At 38.7% G+C, this 14,768-nt stretch overlaps 2 long non-coding RNA genes across 4 annotated transcripts in view; one reads left to right on the top strand and one right to left on the bottom strand.

Annotated features, from left to right (window-relative positions):
* Nucleotides 1–12,979, bottom strand: part of LOC139076485 (uncharacterized) — a 61,573-nt gene extending 48,594 nt beyond the window's left edge. For all 3 annotated transcript variants that reach the window (XR_011528139.1, XR_011528141.1, XR_011528140.1), the window contains exon 1: nt 12,865–12,979. This is a non-coding gene — a long non-coding RNA (uncharacterized lncRNA). The remainder of the gene's footprint in view (nt 1–12,864) is intronic.
* The window catches only part of LOC139076484 (uncharacterized), a 312,829-nt gene that overhangs the window by 238,540 nt on the left and 59,521 nt on the right, over nt 1–14,768 (top strand). The window lies entirely within an intron of this gene.

The following is a 14,768-nucleotide window of genomic DNA, read 5'->3' as shown; positions in this document are numbered from 1 at the left end:
TCCAAGTAAATTCTAAAGTTTGAGATTCCCTGCTATTATGGAATGCTCTAATTCCAGGCAGTTTGACAAATGAAATAGGAAAAGAGATCTGGGTGGTAGTGATTGGGGTATCCATAATATTTTCAATACTACTACTGATAAAGGAGACAAATAGGGGCCAGCCCTGTGGCTTAGGGGTTAAGTTTGGTGCACTCTGCTTTGGAAGCCCAGGTTTGCTTCCTGGGTCCAGACCTACACCACTCATTGGCAGCAATGCTGTGGTGGTGACCCACATACAAAATGGAGGAAGATTGGCACAGATGTTAGCTCAGGGCAAATCTTCCTCTCAGCAAAGAAAAGAAAAGAAAAGAAATGAATAGATGAGCCAAATTATACGTGAGTCTTTTGGGTCAAGTCTGATGCAATAAGCCCTCTATATGGCTATAGCTTCTATTGTACCATCTTCCGCACATATACATCAGGAGGTTCAGCACCACCTAGTTCCTTATCAAGGAAGGCCAATGGCATTTGTCTAAGCCCCAGCATTCCCTGGGTATAACCAACTCCAGGGTCTTCTTCCATGACTTCTGACAAATCTTGAAGATGTTGGAGACAATGAATTTTCAAATGCACTGTTTCAAAAGCACTATTCTTTTTAAGTGCTTGACAGAACCTGCAGAGGAGCAGTAGCTCTTGTTGCTAGCCTGGCTTGGAGTAGTGGCTGGGAAGTCTAGAAGCACAGGTCTTGTTTCCAGGCCAGTTTCTGGAGCTGAGCCTGAGTCAAAGGCAGCATCCGAGGTGGAAACCGATTGACAGCAAGACAGTCCTGTGGTGTTCTCATCCGAAGAGAATAGTCAGGAGTGGGGGTTGGGGATGGGTTCCAAGTAGGAAGCCATAGGACAAAGATAAGGTAAAAGAAATTAATGAGCTACAGTTTTGCGGGCAATTCATTCAACAATTTATTCATTCAACAAATATTTATTGGATCCTTATGTGCGATAGGATATACTAGGCACAGGTTTAGATATGCTAAACACGTATAGCTAGCACATAGACTTATGTGGTATATAAGGGTACAGCAAAGGGTAGAGTAGAGCCTGAAGGAGACTGTGCCAGAAAGCTTAGCTCCAGCTGCTTTTCATAGGACGTCTGAAGCCACGGGCAGAGATGGGATTAAAAGGTCTGATTGATGTGATACATCCAACTCCTCAACATGACTTACAATACCTTTCTTTGTCTAGCTCTCACTTAACAATTTAGCCTGAACTATTGCCATGGCTATTTTCAAAAACATATGGCTCTTCCTAGCCATGAAGAATTCTTTTATGACTGTGCCGTACGCTGTCTTGCCTCTGGAACTGTGAACCTACTCTTCCCTCTGTTTTAAGTAATTCTGTCCTCTCCTTTTCCTCCATCTTGTATACTTATTTCCTGGCTAACTCCTACTTATTCATCCTTTCTAGGTCAGACGTCACTTCCTTTGGGAAGTCGTTCCCAATTGCCAGGCCTGGGTGATGTGACTACCCCATGTACTTCCGTAGAAACTTTTACTTACCATTGTTCTCATACAAAACACACTGAATTATAATTTCTGGTTTACTATCTGTATTGCCCACAAAACTGTAGGTAAGGATAAGGATTCTGTAATGTTACCGCTATTTCTCCAGACCCAAGTGCAGTGACGGAGACATGGCAGACACTCTAAAATATTTGTAGTATGCTTGAGTGGTTGACAATATCTGGGAGAAATGAACCAGATGGAGGGAAGAGAAGTGTATTGTCCTGAACCATTCTAAGGTAACCAGGTCAAGTTATTTATTTATATATTTATTTTTATAGCCAAACTTGCAAGCGTGTAGTTTCATTTAGAGGAAACTTGAAGGACTGTTTCAGATGCATCTGGCACTCTAATGAATTGTATTTTCCAAATGTGGCTGCACCAATATATATCCCATCCCATATGCTCTTCAGAGAATGTGACATTGACTACATTCTTTCTCAATTAAAACTAGATGTGTGTTTGCAACTGCCTTGACCAACAGAATGTGGCAGAAGTGATGCTGTGTCACTTTCAAGTCTGGGTTATAATTAGGGAGTGTGATTTTACCTCACTCTCTTTTTTTCTCTCTCAGCTTGCTCACTTTTAGAACACAGTCACCATGTTGTGCGGAAGCCCAGGCCACATGGTGAGGCCATGTGTGCGTGTCCTGGACAACAGCCCTGGCTCAGGCCTCAGCTGACAGCCGGAATCAAATGCCAGACTTGTGAGTAAACAAGCCTTCAGATGATTCCAGGTGCCAGCCTTTAAATCTTCCAGCTGAGGCCTCAGACATAATGAGGTAGAGACAAGCTGCCTTGTGGTCCCTGTACGGATTCCTGACCCACAGAAACCATGAGAGCTAACGAATAACCATTGCTGCTTTAAGTCACTACATTTGGGATGATGATGATTATGCAGCAGATAATACAGGCCGGAGAGCCATTTTCCCACCTCTCCTCTTCTCTGCCTTTCCACTGCAGTCAGAACCTGCTTCTTCATAAACAAAGTCAGTATGTTAAGTTTGTACAGAAGATGAGGAAATGGAAATGGAGTTCCAACGGGGGGATAAAAGGTTAATAAGGGTAATTTAAAAAATGAAGTGATTGAAAATTAACAATTAAGATGCTAATGTAAATTAAAACTATAAAGATTAAGAATGAAAGAAAATGGAATTTTTTAAAACTATACTAAAATAAAACTATCAAAGTTAAGGATAATACAATGAATTAAAAATGTTAAAACGACAAATCCACTCTGTTTCAGCATTCCTTATCCCTGTCTTGTCTTCTCTCTCCTGCCTGCCTTCCTCCCTTCCTTGCTTCTTTCCACAAAGAACCAATTTTCAAAGAAACCCTATCCTTATAAAAAAGAATTAAACATGTGAAAAGATTAATTTCACTCACATTACTTTCCAGTTAAAGTTCTGATTACATGTATGTTAGTACATGTATATACGCAAATGTAATATATATTTTATACTAAAAATCAATCCTTTGCTCAGATTTCTTTGGTTTTTACCTAATGTTCTTTTTGTGTTCCAGGATCTCATCCAAGATACCACATTACATTTAGTTACAGTGTCTCTTTACTTTCCTCTTGGAAATGACAGTTTCTTACTTTTCTTGTTTTTGATGACCTTGAAAGTTTTGGGGAGCACTGCTCAGGTATTTTGCAGAATGTCTTTCAGTTGGGAAATGTCTGATCTTTTTCTTGTGTTTAGACTGAGAGTTTCTCCAGTTTTTGGAGGAAGACCGCAGAGATAAAATACCATTCGCATCATATCATATCAAAGGTATATACTATCAGCATGATTTATCCCTGTTGATATTGGTCTTGAGCACCTGGTTGACATAATGTGTGTTAGGTTTCTCCACTGTAAAGTGACACCTTCCCCCCTTTCTTCCTTGTGCTCTTTGGATGGAAGTCTCTATGCGTAGCTCTCATTTAAGGCAAGCGACACTCTGCCTCCTCGAGCGCAGTATGTTTACATAAACTTGGAATTCTTCTGCATAGGAGATTTGTATTTTCTCCCTCGTTTATTTGTTTACCGAATCATTTATTTATACCAGTACGAATTCATAGATATTTATTTTATACTCTGGGTTATAATACAATTCTACTTTGTTTATTTGGTTGCTCGTATTTTTCCAGCCTTGGGCATTCTGAGCTCCGTTGGTTGGCTCCAGTGTCCTCTTGACATATACCTGTCATGGTGATTTTACATTTTTTTTTTAACACTTCTTTACTTTCTGGAACTACAAGATGCTCCAGGCACATTTTGTATATTTCATGCTGCCTGGACCTTCCTCCGAGAGTCCTAGTTTCTCTTATTGAAGAATGGTATTAGAAACAAAGACCTGAGTGTTAGGTGTGCTTGTCACTACTGGGTGGTTGTTGATTCTTGGCCCTCTCAGCTGACAGAGCAAGGAAATGTATGTGTGTACTCTAATCTGTGCATATACACATATCTGTAAATATTTCCACAGTATATCCATCTATATCTATATTAAGCTAAACATGACTTTATGCTGATGTCTCCAACTCTAATCCATTACCACATGGACGGTTCTAGCCTCCTTGCCTTGCTTGTCTGTAAGCTCTCACTCCAAAGTAAGTGGGTGGTTCCAACCATCCACCATCCATTTATTTAACTGCTAACTTCCAGCATACATGTGCAGTGGTTTCTGAATGGTGAGCAAGTACTCCTATAGGAAATAATTTTGTCAACTAGAGTATAGATAGCGCTTATCTACAATTTCTTTTGCCTTTAGTCTTACAGTCTCCACTCATTTCCAGTGTTACTTAGATCAGCACTTTGTCCCCATTCTCTTCAGTGAGGTTGTTTCCCATATTTGTACTACACTTAGATTCTTTTGTCACATACTACATTGCATCCTTGGATCTTCTGATCTCCTAAATGTTTAAAAAAATTTTTTTCATACAGTAATGGTTATTCCTTGTGCTGTAAAGCTCTGTGGGTTTTACAAATGTGTAGTGTCAAGTATCCACCATTATAGGATTATAAAGAACAGATTCACCACCCTAAAACTCGCCCATGCTTTATCTATAACACACCCTCCGATATAACTGGACTAACATCTACAGTATTTATAACTGTTCCCTATTCTCTGCATTTGTTCTTTGTTTCATTTCTCCCTCTTTAAGTGAGCATTTTATATGATTCCATTTTATCTTCTCTCTTAGTGTATCAATTATATTTCCTTTAAAAATTTTTTTAGTGATTGTCCTAGAGTTTAAAATACACATTTTTAACTAATCTAAGTCTACTTTTGAATAACTCTCTATCACGTTACATGGAGCACAGGTAACTTAGAGCATTCCCAATTCCTCCCTCCCACTGCTTTTGACATTGCTGTCACTCATTTCACTTATTTATATGCTATAATTACCCAATACATTGTTACTGTATTGTTTAACAAATCGTTATTTTTTTAGATTAGTTAAGAATAAGAAAAATAAAAAACAGTATTTTAGCTCTTTTGCTGTCAGGATTCAATCAGAGAAATAGAACCAAGAGGAGATTTATATTGAGATTTATTACAAGGAATTGGCTTATGCAATTTTGATGGCTGGTTGGGCAAGGCCAAAATCCACAGGGTAGGCTGTCTGGAAGGGCAGGGCAAGGTAGAACTCTTGGGATGCTGAAGCTGAAGCTACTGTCCACGTATGAAATTTCTTCTTTAGGAAAACTTAAGTTCTGCTCTTATAAACTTTGAACTGATCGAAACCAGCCCATTCAGGTTATCTAGGATAGTCTCCTTTACTTTATCTCAACTGATTATGGACTTTAAGCATATCTACAAGACACCGTCACAGCAATACCTAGATTAGTGTTTGAACAACTGAAGACTGCAGCTCAACCAAGTTGACGCATAAAACTGACCACCATGCCTTCATTTATTCTTTCCCCAACACTCTTCCTTTCTTAATGTAGACCGAAGCTTCTGATCAATATTCTTTTGCTTCTGCTTGCAGTTCTGCTGGTGATAAGTTCCATGTTTTCATTTGTCTGAGAAAGTTTTTATTTCTCTTTTACTTCTTAAAGATAATTTTGCTGTATGTAGAATTCTAGATTGGTGGAGGTTTTTTTTTCCCAATACTTTATGTATTTTACACCATTCTCTTGTTGCTTGCATGGTTTTTAGCAAGAAGTGCACTATAAGTCTTCTGCTTATTCCTCTAGAGTTAAGGTATTGTTTTCCCCCTCTATCTCCTTTCAAGATGTTTTCTTTGTCTTTGCTTTTCTGCAGTTTGAATATGATATGCCTAGGTTTAAAGTGATTTTTGAAAAAATTTTGCTTGGTGTTCTCTGAGCTTCCTGGATTTGGTGTCTGTCATTAATTTTGGTAAGTTCTTGGTCATTATTACTTACAATATTTCTTCTGCTTTGTTCATTCGCTCTTCTCGGTCTGGTATTCCAATTACATGTGCTTATATATTTTCACATTGTCTCACAGTCTTGGATGTTTTGCTCTATTTTTTAAAATTTTTGCTTTTTCTTTGATTTCACTTTTGGAAGTTTCTATTAACCTATGTTCAAATTCGCTGATTCTTTTCTTTGCTGTGTCCAGTCTGGTAATGAGCTCATCAAATGCATTCTTCATTTCTGCTAGTGCCTTTGATTTGTAATATTTCCTTTTGATTCTTTCTTGTAGTTTCCATCTCTCTGATTACCTCACTCATCTATTCTTACATGTTGTCTACTTTTTCTATTAGAGCTCTTCATGTTATAGTTGTCTTAAATTTCCTTTCTAATCACTTCAACATCTGTGTTATATCTGAGTCTGCTCTGATTATTGCTTTGTCTGGCACAAAGTAAGTGTTCAACTCTATGTGGAAAGAATGAGTGAATAAAAAACAGGATAAATAAGAATAACAGAAAGCTGTGTTACCGAGGTGCAAATGCTTAAAAACTCATACAAATACATGTTTAGTAAAACAAGTTAAAAATGGAAAGAAATGAATTTTTAAAAAATTCTGCTTGTTGTTCTCTGAACTTCCTGAATCTGTGGTTTGGTGTCTTTCACTAATTTTGGAAAGAAAACACAGTGATAGATTGGATAATGGCTTTTAAAGATATCCAGATTCTAATCCCTGGAACCCATGAATATTACTTTATATGAGAAAAGAGACTTTTCAAATGTGACTAAATTAAGGATCTTGAGAGGGAGAGTGATCCTGGATTACCCGGGTGGCCCTTAAATGTCATTACAAGTGTCCTAACAGGAAGGAGGCAAAGGGAGTCTTAATACAGACAAAGAAGGCAACATGACTGATACCAGCTCAACACAAGGTTGATATAAGAGAAGCCATGTCGTAGAAAGGAAACCATATTGTAACTTTAAATGACTTCTGACTAACTAGCCCAGACATGCTCTGTAGATTTTGTGGTCCCTCCTAGCTTCTTTAAGTTGATAACTTTGTTCTTTAGAGTTCCTTAGGAATGTGATGGTCCCCTGGCAGAGACCCTATGCCGATAGCCATCATCAATAACAACTGAAAGATAAGAGTATAGGCCATTGCTCCATTCTCTGATGTATATCCAGTAAAACAAAGGACTATCAGGAACTGGGACCAGATGTCTGCCCCCATGCAGAGACCAGCTGCCTCCTCCACCTGGATAATAGCCCCGTATATAACTGGCCTGTAGTCTTTGTTTGGTGAGATGTTTCTTTCAGACATGAGTTGGCCATCTTCCCTCTTGCTAGCAAGCTGTAATAAAGTCCTTTCTCTCCTATCACCTTGCCTCCTGACTATTGGCGTGTCTTGCGGTGAGCAGACGCCCTGCAGTGGGTGGTAACAATGGCCAATGAAGCAAGATTCTATGCTGCTGGTTTTGAAGATGGAGGACAGGGCCGGAGCCACAATGCAAGGAATGCAGCTGTAGAAGCTGGGAAAAGCAAAGGAATGGATTTTTCTCTAGAGCATGGTCTTGCTGACAACTTGGTTTCAGGCTAGGGAAACTATTTTGCACTTCTGGCCTCCAGAATTTGAGAATAAGTAAGTATTGCTGTAGGCCACCAAATTTGTGATACTTTGTGATGTAGTGATAAGAAACTAATATAAATGCTGAAGTCCTTAAAAGAACTTCGAGTTGCCTCTGGCTTCCTATAGAATTGAAGACTCCACACGAATGGAAACTCTCCATGGGGTGGAACCCGGGATGAATGGAGAGCCTAGGGCAGAATACCCTAGAGAGCTGTTCTTCTCTGTCTTTGTCTCACTGTCTAACAGCTTGAGCTCCTTGCCAAATCATCTATTTCAAGTGGAGTTCACCTGCCAACTAATTAGAGATTATTAAGTAAAAAGGAGTGATTCATGCCTCTTTGGCTGTGTAGCTTCAAAGTCTCCAAGGCTGAGCCTCTTGGCGCAGCCACAGAACTTAATACTCAGCAAAAATTTAAATAAAATGAAAGTTGTCTCAGATAAATCAGACAAAAAAAATCCTGAATATGAGCAAACTAGAAAGGGATACCTTTGAAAGGATGACAAAAATATCAAAGAGGCTGAGAATATGCTAGCATATATGAAATGCTGTTAATTTGTTGAACTCTTTTTAGAAATAAGAAATTAAAACATAAGTGTCTCCGTGTTGGCTAAAGACATTTTTGAAGTACTTAGATTGTCAAAATAGAAAACTAAAGGGGTAGAAAAAAATCTCAGGAAGAGTTACAGTGATCTAGCATAGAAAAAATAATAAATGTTAACAATAATGGATTTTAGGTAAATATACCATTAGAGAGATTAATAAGGAAATGAGTCCATATGTTCCCATGTGTGGCAGGAAGTAATTCTAATATTTAAAAGACTGTAAATGTCTGTAGTACATATCATTTTAGTAAGTTTGTCCCTCCAATGATTCCTATTTTACTCCAGCAAGTGACTAAAAAGCCTTCATCAAGAATGCATCCTGGTGGAGCACCCAAATTCCTTCTGAAATGTCTACCCTCCCAATCCCAGATCTGCCGCAGTGATATGCAACAAAGAGACCCTTGTACATCATCCTTTCAATTCAATAAACATTCACTGAATACCTAGCACGTGTTAGGCATTACTGGAGTTTCTGTCCCCAAGGGGCTCCATGAATTTGAGGTTTTGTGGACAGCAACTTTATTTGATCTATCGTCATCACTTTTAAGCAAATGGCTCAGATGGAAAGGTGATACTGTTTTCAAAGAATGTGAATTAGGCTGCTGAAAACGTTTTGCCAATACAACAGGTTTCTTGTCTATCTGTGTATTTCTTTTTTTCCCCAAATTTTATTGAGAAATAATTCACATATATCACTATGTAAGTTTAAGGCATACAGCATGATATCCACATATTTCTTACTGGTCAGCATTAGGAGTCATTTTACATTCTCAAAGGTTTCCTCTCATGTCGATTGAAAAATTTAAAGATAATTTAATCATTATATGAACATAATGAGGCCGTGTCTTCCGATCTATAATCTGGCTTTTATGAGAATCTGCTCTTGGCTGTTCACAGCATTGAGTCTTCACTGTTCTTGACTTTTCCTTATAGGCAGTGGCAAGAACATTTCCTCATTACCTGCTATATCCATTCCATTGCCATGCCTAAAGCATGACATCTGTAGCCGCCCCTGACACAGGAAGGGTTAATAATCACTGGAAAAAGCTTGCCAACAAACTGTGACCCGCAGGTGAGAAGGCCGGTTAGCCAATGACGGGTAAGACCTCCAGGGGGAGGCAACCTAAGACAGGCAGCGGTCACCCTGGGGCACAGATGGAGACACGATATTGGGAGCAGGAGGAGCCGTTGCCTAGGAGGCCTTGCATGCTCTGAGATAAAATATACGAGCACAGCAATAACATGATAATATCAAAACAGAGGCCAAGGGAGGGCTCCTTGAGAAATCACTAAGAATTCTTGGCATTCTCTAATTACTTCATCCAGAACACCTGTGTATGTTTAACAGATGCAAGCTATGTATATATTGAAACTCAGAGCGGCCATCAGCCCTCTCCGCCTCTATTCTGATGTGTACATTGGATTGCGACACCGACAACATCAACTACTATTTCTATCTCTATGAGCAAAAGACAGAGGCAACCTTGAAAAAGATATTTCTTTATTGGTTTCTTTAAATTTGGCATATTATTTTACGAATTGCGTGCTTGTATCAAATACATTGTGTAGTAAAAAGTGAACAGCTCACCTTCTTTCTCCTCTGATCTCACTCTTTGAAGAAATTAAGAGTTAACAATCTAGCAGAAGTAGTTTCCAACCCTACCTGCATGTTAGAATTATCAAAAGAGTTTAAAAAATTACAGATACCTGGTCTCTACCCAGTGGTGTGCTGCTATGTAGGGTGGGCGTAGTGCGTGGTGGCTGGTTCCTGAGCCACCATGAGCTGGCTCCAGCATCCACTGCTTCCTCCTTTATCCCTCTCCACCATAGATGAATCAGGCACTCTAGGGATCTGTCCAAGGATATCTGTCTGACACAGAGCCCTTGTAAGGCAGTGCCTGGCCCCCAGATTTGTAACCTGTTTCTATCACTTAACATCTATATAACTTTGGGAAATTTATCATGCCTCAATTTTCTCCAGTTATAATATGGTGATATTAATTGTCCCTACCTCATAGGGTAATTACAAAGATTAAATGAATTTATGTAAGGCCCGTAGATGAATGCCAGGTCTGTTAGCTCTTATTAGTTTCTCTTAGCTCAGTTTCTTTCTCTTCACTTGGCCTCTTGGAGAAGACTGCCCAGAATTGAATGGTAGCTTTTGTGTATATTGGGTTATCCTAAACAGCTCAGACATCTGTGTTGGAAAGAATTTAAGATGAGCCTAGATAAAGAGTTAGAGTGAGGACAAATAAGAGTTTTAATTAAAATGATAACTAAAATTCATAGAACAGTGTGTTTCATTCCTTGCCCCAGGCTGGGGTGATGAAGTTAGAGAATGTTCTGATCAGCTGGAAACATTTCCTGTCGACACCCCAACACTGTGGGCCTGGGTTAGAAATGCATGCTGCTTTGGCAGTGCACATGGCACAGAGGCATGCTCCTCTGCAGAAGCTCGCCTCCACGGAGAAAGTACAGGCTTGGGCTTTGATGAATACTGAAAGCAGAATTCAGTCCCTTGAAATGACTTTCTGAAGAAGAGCTTTAGGGTTCAGATCCACTGTTCATATCATTAAAACGCTTGCTCTTTTAAGGAAACCCCGCTCATTTTAAATCATAGAAATTTACAGCCAGAAGGCACCTTAGAGATCATTCCTTATTCGCCTAAAAGAGAAGACCTTGTTGCTAACTGGGCCTGAGGTTTAATAAGGAAGTTCTGAACAAGCCTCTGGCATTTTCTCAAATGTTCCTAGGCTCTCAGTTCTTTCCTCCCTCACTGAGCCTTCTGAATGGATTTTTAAAAATTCACTGCAAGTTCCTGTTAGTCTTGCTTTGCCAGGTCATTCTGAACAAAGGGACAGTTACTAAACAAGAAAATAAAGGAAAATAATAGAAGGTGACTTGTAAATAATGATACGGGATCAGCTTTGAAATGTGTCCTTTTGCAGCAATTCATCCTTTGCAATTGTGTGTTGATTCCACTCCAAGGCCAGTTGTGGTCAGTGTTAAGTGATAATGAAAGATCCATTCTGTATAGATGACCCACTTTCCCACAGTTCTTTGGTTAGGGGAAACTGTTTACAGTGGAAGAAGTAAGATACCAGTAAGATACAATTATGTGTAGGCTGCCCAACGGAGTGGCAATTATACTCCTAGCTTTGGACATTTTCTTCTCTGGTTCAGAAATCTGGAATTTCATCTTTTTAAAAAATGTTTTAAAATTCCACATATGACATTAGATAGCGGGTAGGGAAGGAATGAGAGCCAGCATTTTTTAAAGTTCTTACTTCACACAGGACACTGCAAGTCATAGTTTCCTTATGTTCTCTCACAAAACCTCACGACAATGGTGAAAGTTAGGTTACATAATGTGTTAAAATCCTAGGGTTAACACTTACCAAAATTGTTTTGCACAGCTGGCTCTGCCTCCAAGCCTCTGGGTCAGTATTATCAGACCCCTGCTGTTTATGAAAATGCAGTATTGCTGTAAGGCATTGCCTGCCTAAGTGTTTGCCTTGCCCATTCTTCAGTAAGCTCCACCATCTTAGTAGAGTAGAAACACTGTCTTATTTATTTTTACATCTATCACCAAGCTTTGTCCCCTGGTACATAGAGAAATGCTCTCTGTATGCAATAACTCAAAAGACTGCAGCATTAACATATGATTATATAATTACAGGCTGTGGTAGACTTTTAATGACTGGATTTTCAAATGTCTTGTTGGTAGGGAATTAAGTATGACTTAACATACTGCCCCATCTCGGCACTTATTTAGTAGTTGATAAATAAATGTTAGTTTTCTTCTCCCTCTTTCTGCAGTCCTAGAGGTGGGACAAGGAAGGATATGTAAGAGTGAGGAGGTTTGGTGAAGCAGACGATGTGTTCTGGGATTCTTGAGAACACATGGAGGTTTACTACAATAAAAATGGTACCATGTGTCAAATGGAATCAAATGTGCTAATGAAGATTAGTTCCATCATCTAAGCATCATTTATATCATTATCTCTATGAAGAAATTCACTGAATCCTAAATAATTTACAATAAACTTTTGGAGCAACACTAGTCTGTATTTTGTCTGAACTGCATAGGACTAAACTTTTTTGAGTTGAATATGTTGAAATTATTCAAGAAGTTAAGGTTTTCTGAGGAAATACTGAATAATTTTATCTTTTTACATTTATTATTTAATATTTATGAGTTAATATGTTCATGGCATAAGTTTACACAAGAAATATTATCATGATGAATAATTACTAAAGTTTCGGTTGGGAAGCATATTACAAGAGAATAGACCAGATGATGTTTGAAAACACTATATCTTGTGTGAGAAACAGGTCTGGAGAACTTCTCCTTAGATGGTACCTCATCCTAAACCCTTGCTTAGAAAACAAGAAATTCCTTGCCCAAAGATGTTTATAGTTTCAAAGAAGGCATGAGGTAACCCGACAAAGATCCAACAGCTTCTTCCACAGAAAGAACCCAGGTAGTGTGTGTTCTTGGGTCAAGCTGAAATAGGAAGCCTGTAGATGGCAGATTCTACCTCAGAGCTTCAGCTGGGGAGATTAAGATCACAGAGAAGCTAGAAAAGATGCTGAGAGAAGGTTCCCATTGACATTCCTTTGAAGCTGCAGGGATTTCTTCAAAGTATTGTGAGGCTTGAAAGCCTCCTCTTCTCAAATGCCTGCTGGCAAGATTGGGACTGATTGAACCTAGAGGGAACCATAGCTCTTACCTTGTTCTCCCCACTCAGTTCTCCAGACAGAATTCTTGGTGCTCTAACTGTGGGTTGAAGTGTCTAAATGCGGCATCTGGATGATGAGAAAACTACTGTTTTTCTTTTGGGGGATCAAGATGTGGGAAAAAGCTATTGAAGCATAACAAAACAAAACTTTGACAACAACCTCAAATCAGGAGAAAGGAAGCAATCAGCTTGCTGACCTTGGAGAACCCTGTGGAAATCTATCCCGTCAGACTTTGCTATTCTATTTAAAATCTTGTATCTGCTCTGTCTTGATAGGCTTCAGCTCTTTTACTATCTTTTTCATCTCTATTTTTTGTCAGGTTTCATATCCCTGAGTTCATGATTTCTTGCTGATGTCTTGTTTGTGCTAACGTTAGTTACTGTTTGTGGGCAGTCGGGGGTGAGGTGGGGAGCGGAAGGTGTTTTGGAGCTCCCTCAAAGCAGTGACTGATTCTATTTCCAGACTTTAAAGTGAATTCTAGACAGGAGATGGATATTTAGAGATGACAGCGAGGAATTATAGTCTGTAAGAACTGGAGAAGCCCTGTGGTAGAAACAGCCAGGGAGAAGAGGGCTTGGAATGGGCGAATAAAGTTGGGGACGTAGATTTTGTATATGTGTATATATCTCAAAGAGCCTTCACATAAAGTGGACTGAACCTGACCTATGGAAGGGATAGAAGTAGGTTGGAATTTGAAAGAGGATTTAAACTTCTTGGATGTTCAAGGAGGGAAGACCTAATTCAAGAATAGTCTGTCTTTCAATGGCCAAAGAAAGCCACGGTCAAAGAGTCTTCTAGGTAAGTTTTTCTGTGCAAATTATCTTCCTTCTTGGATTCTAATTTCTCCTCTATACATGATTCATATACTTTACTCTATATATTCATTTTAAGAGCAATTTAAAAGTTACCATCCCATGATAATACCTCTATCACACAGCACTAACCCCTCATAATATAGTAACTGGACCATCTCTCTCATAAGGAACTTTGTGCTCCTAGGGGATGGGCCATGTCCCATTTGCCTGTGATGTTCCAGTGCCTGCAAGAGACTCACACTGAAGTATTTGTTGAAATAAAATGTTGCAGTGGTGTGAGGGTGTTGCTGAAGTTGAACTATAACCACTGAAAGGAAAACCAAGACCTTGGACAAAGATAAGGAGGAAGAGAATATGCCACAATATTTCATATCCTTTTCCAAAATATGGCATGCTTTCACTCGCTTTCCTTTACAAAGTCTTTTCATGCTTTCTCTTAGACCATAACTAAATATTCTTCTTTTATTTAAGGTTAGCTTGGAAATATAATCACTGAAGATTGAAATGTGATTAGAAAAGGTTGACAAGGGCTGTAAAGGAAAGTCCCAAAGTATTTATATAGCAATTTTTCAGACATAAATGCCAAGTGTTTAGAAACATGTGATGCCCCACAGCTGACAAAAAAGTGTAACAAAAAAATTAAAATCCCAGGAAAAAAAAGGGTCTACAGGAGGCAGAGAAGTAAAAGACAAGTTAGAATTAAGAGACCTTCCAGGAGGAGTTGAATTCAGTTAAATACGATGGTCTTATTCTAATTGGACGATCTCAAGATTTCCTTTATTGGTAAAAACACATGGGCACATTATTTAGTGGAATAGAAACATTATACATTTCTCAGTAATTCTCTAATGATAGAGTTGATAAGACCATGGCAGTGATTTCTCTAGCTATTCTGACAAAAGCATTGATTTTTTCATTGTTACAATTTAAGAATGTAATGTAGATACTTCCTTCTTTCAGAAAAATATAGTAGTATGAAAATCCAAACCTAATATTGATGAAAGGATACTTATTTGCATTAAAAATAATTCATTTCAGAGTTTCTTTTAATAGCAAATTTCCTTTGTGTATTTAAAGTA

Source organism: Equus przewalskii, chromosome 16, assembly GCF_037783145.1.
Source record: "Equus przewalskii isolate Varuska chromosome 16, EquPr2, whole genome shotgun sequence".
NCBI lineage: Eukaryota > Metazoa > Chordata > Mammalia > Perissodactyla > Equidae > Equus > Equus przewalskii.
This window is presented reverse-complemented; position numbering and strand designations above follow the sequence as displayed.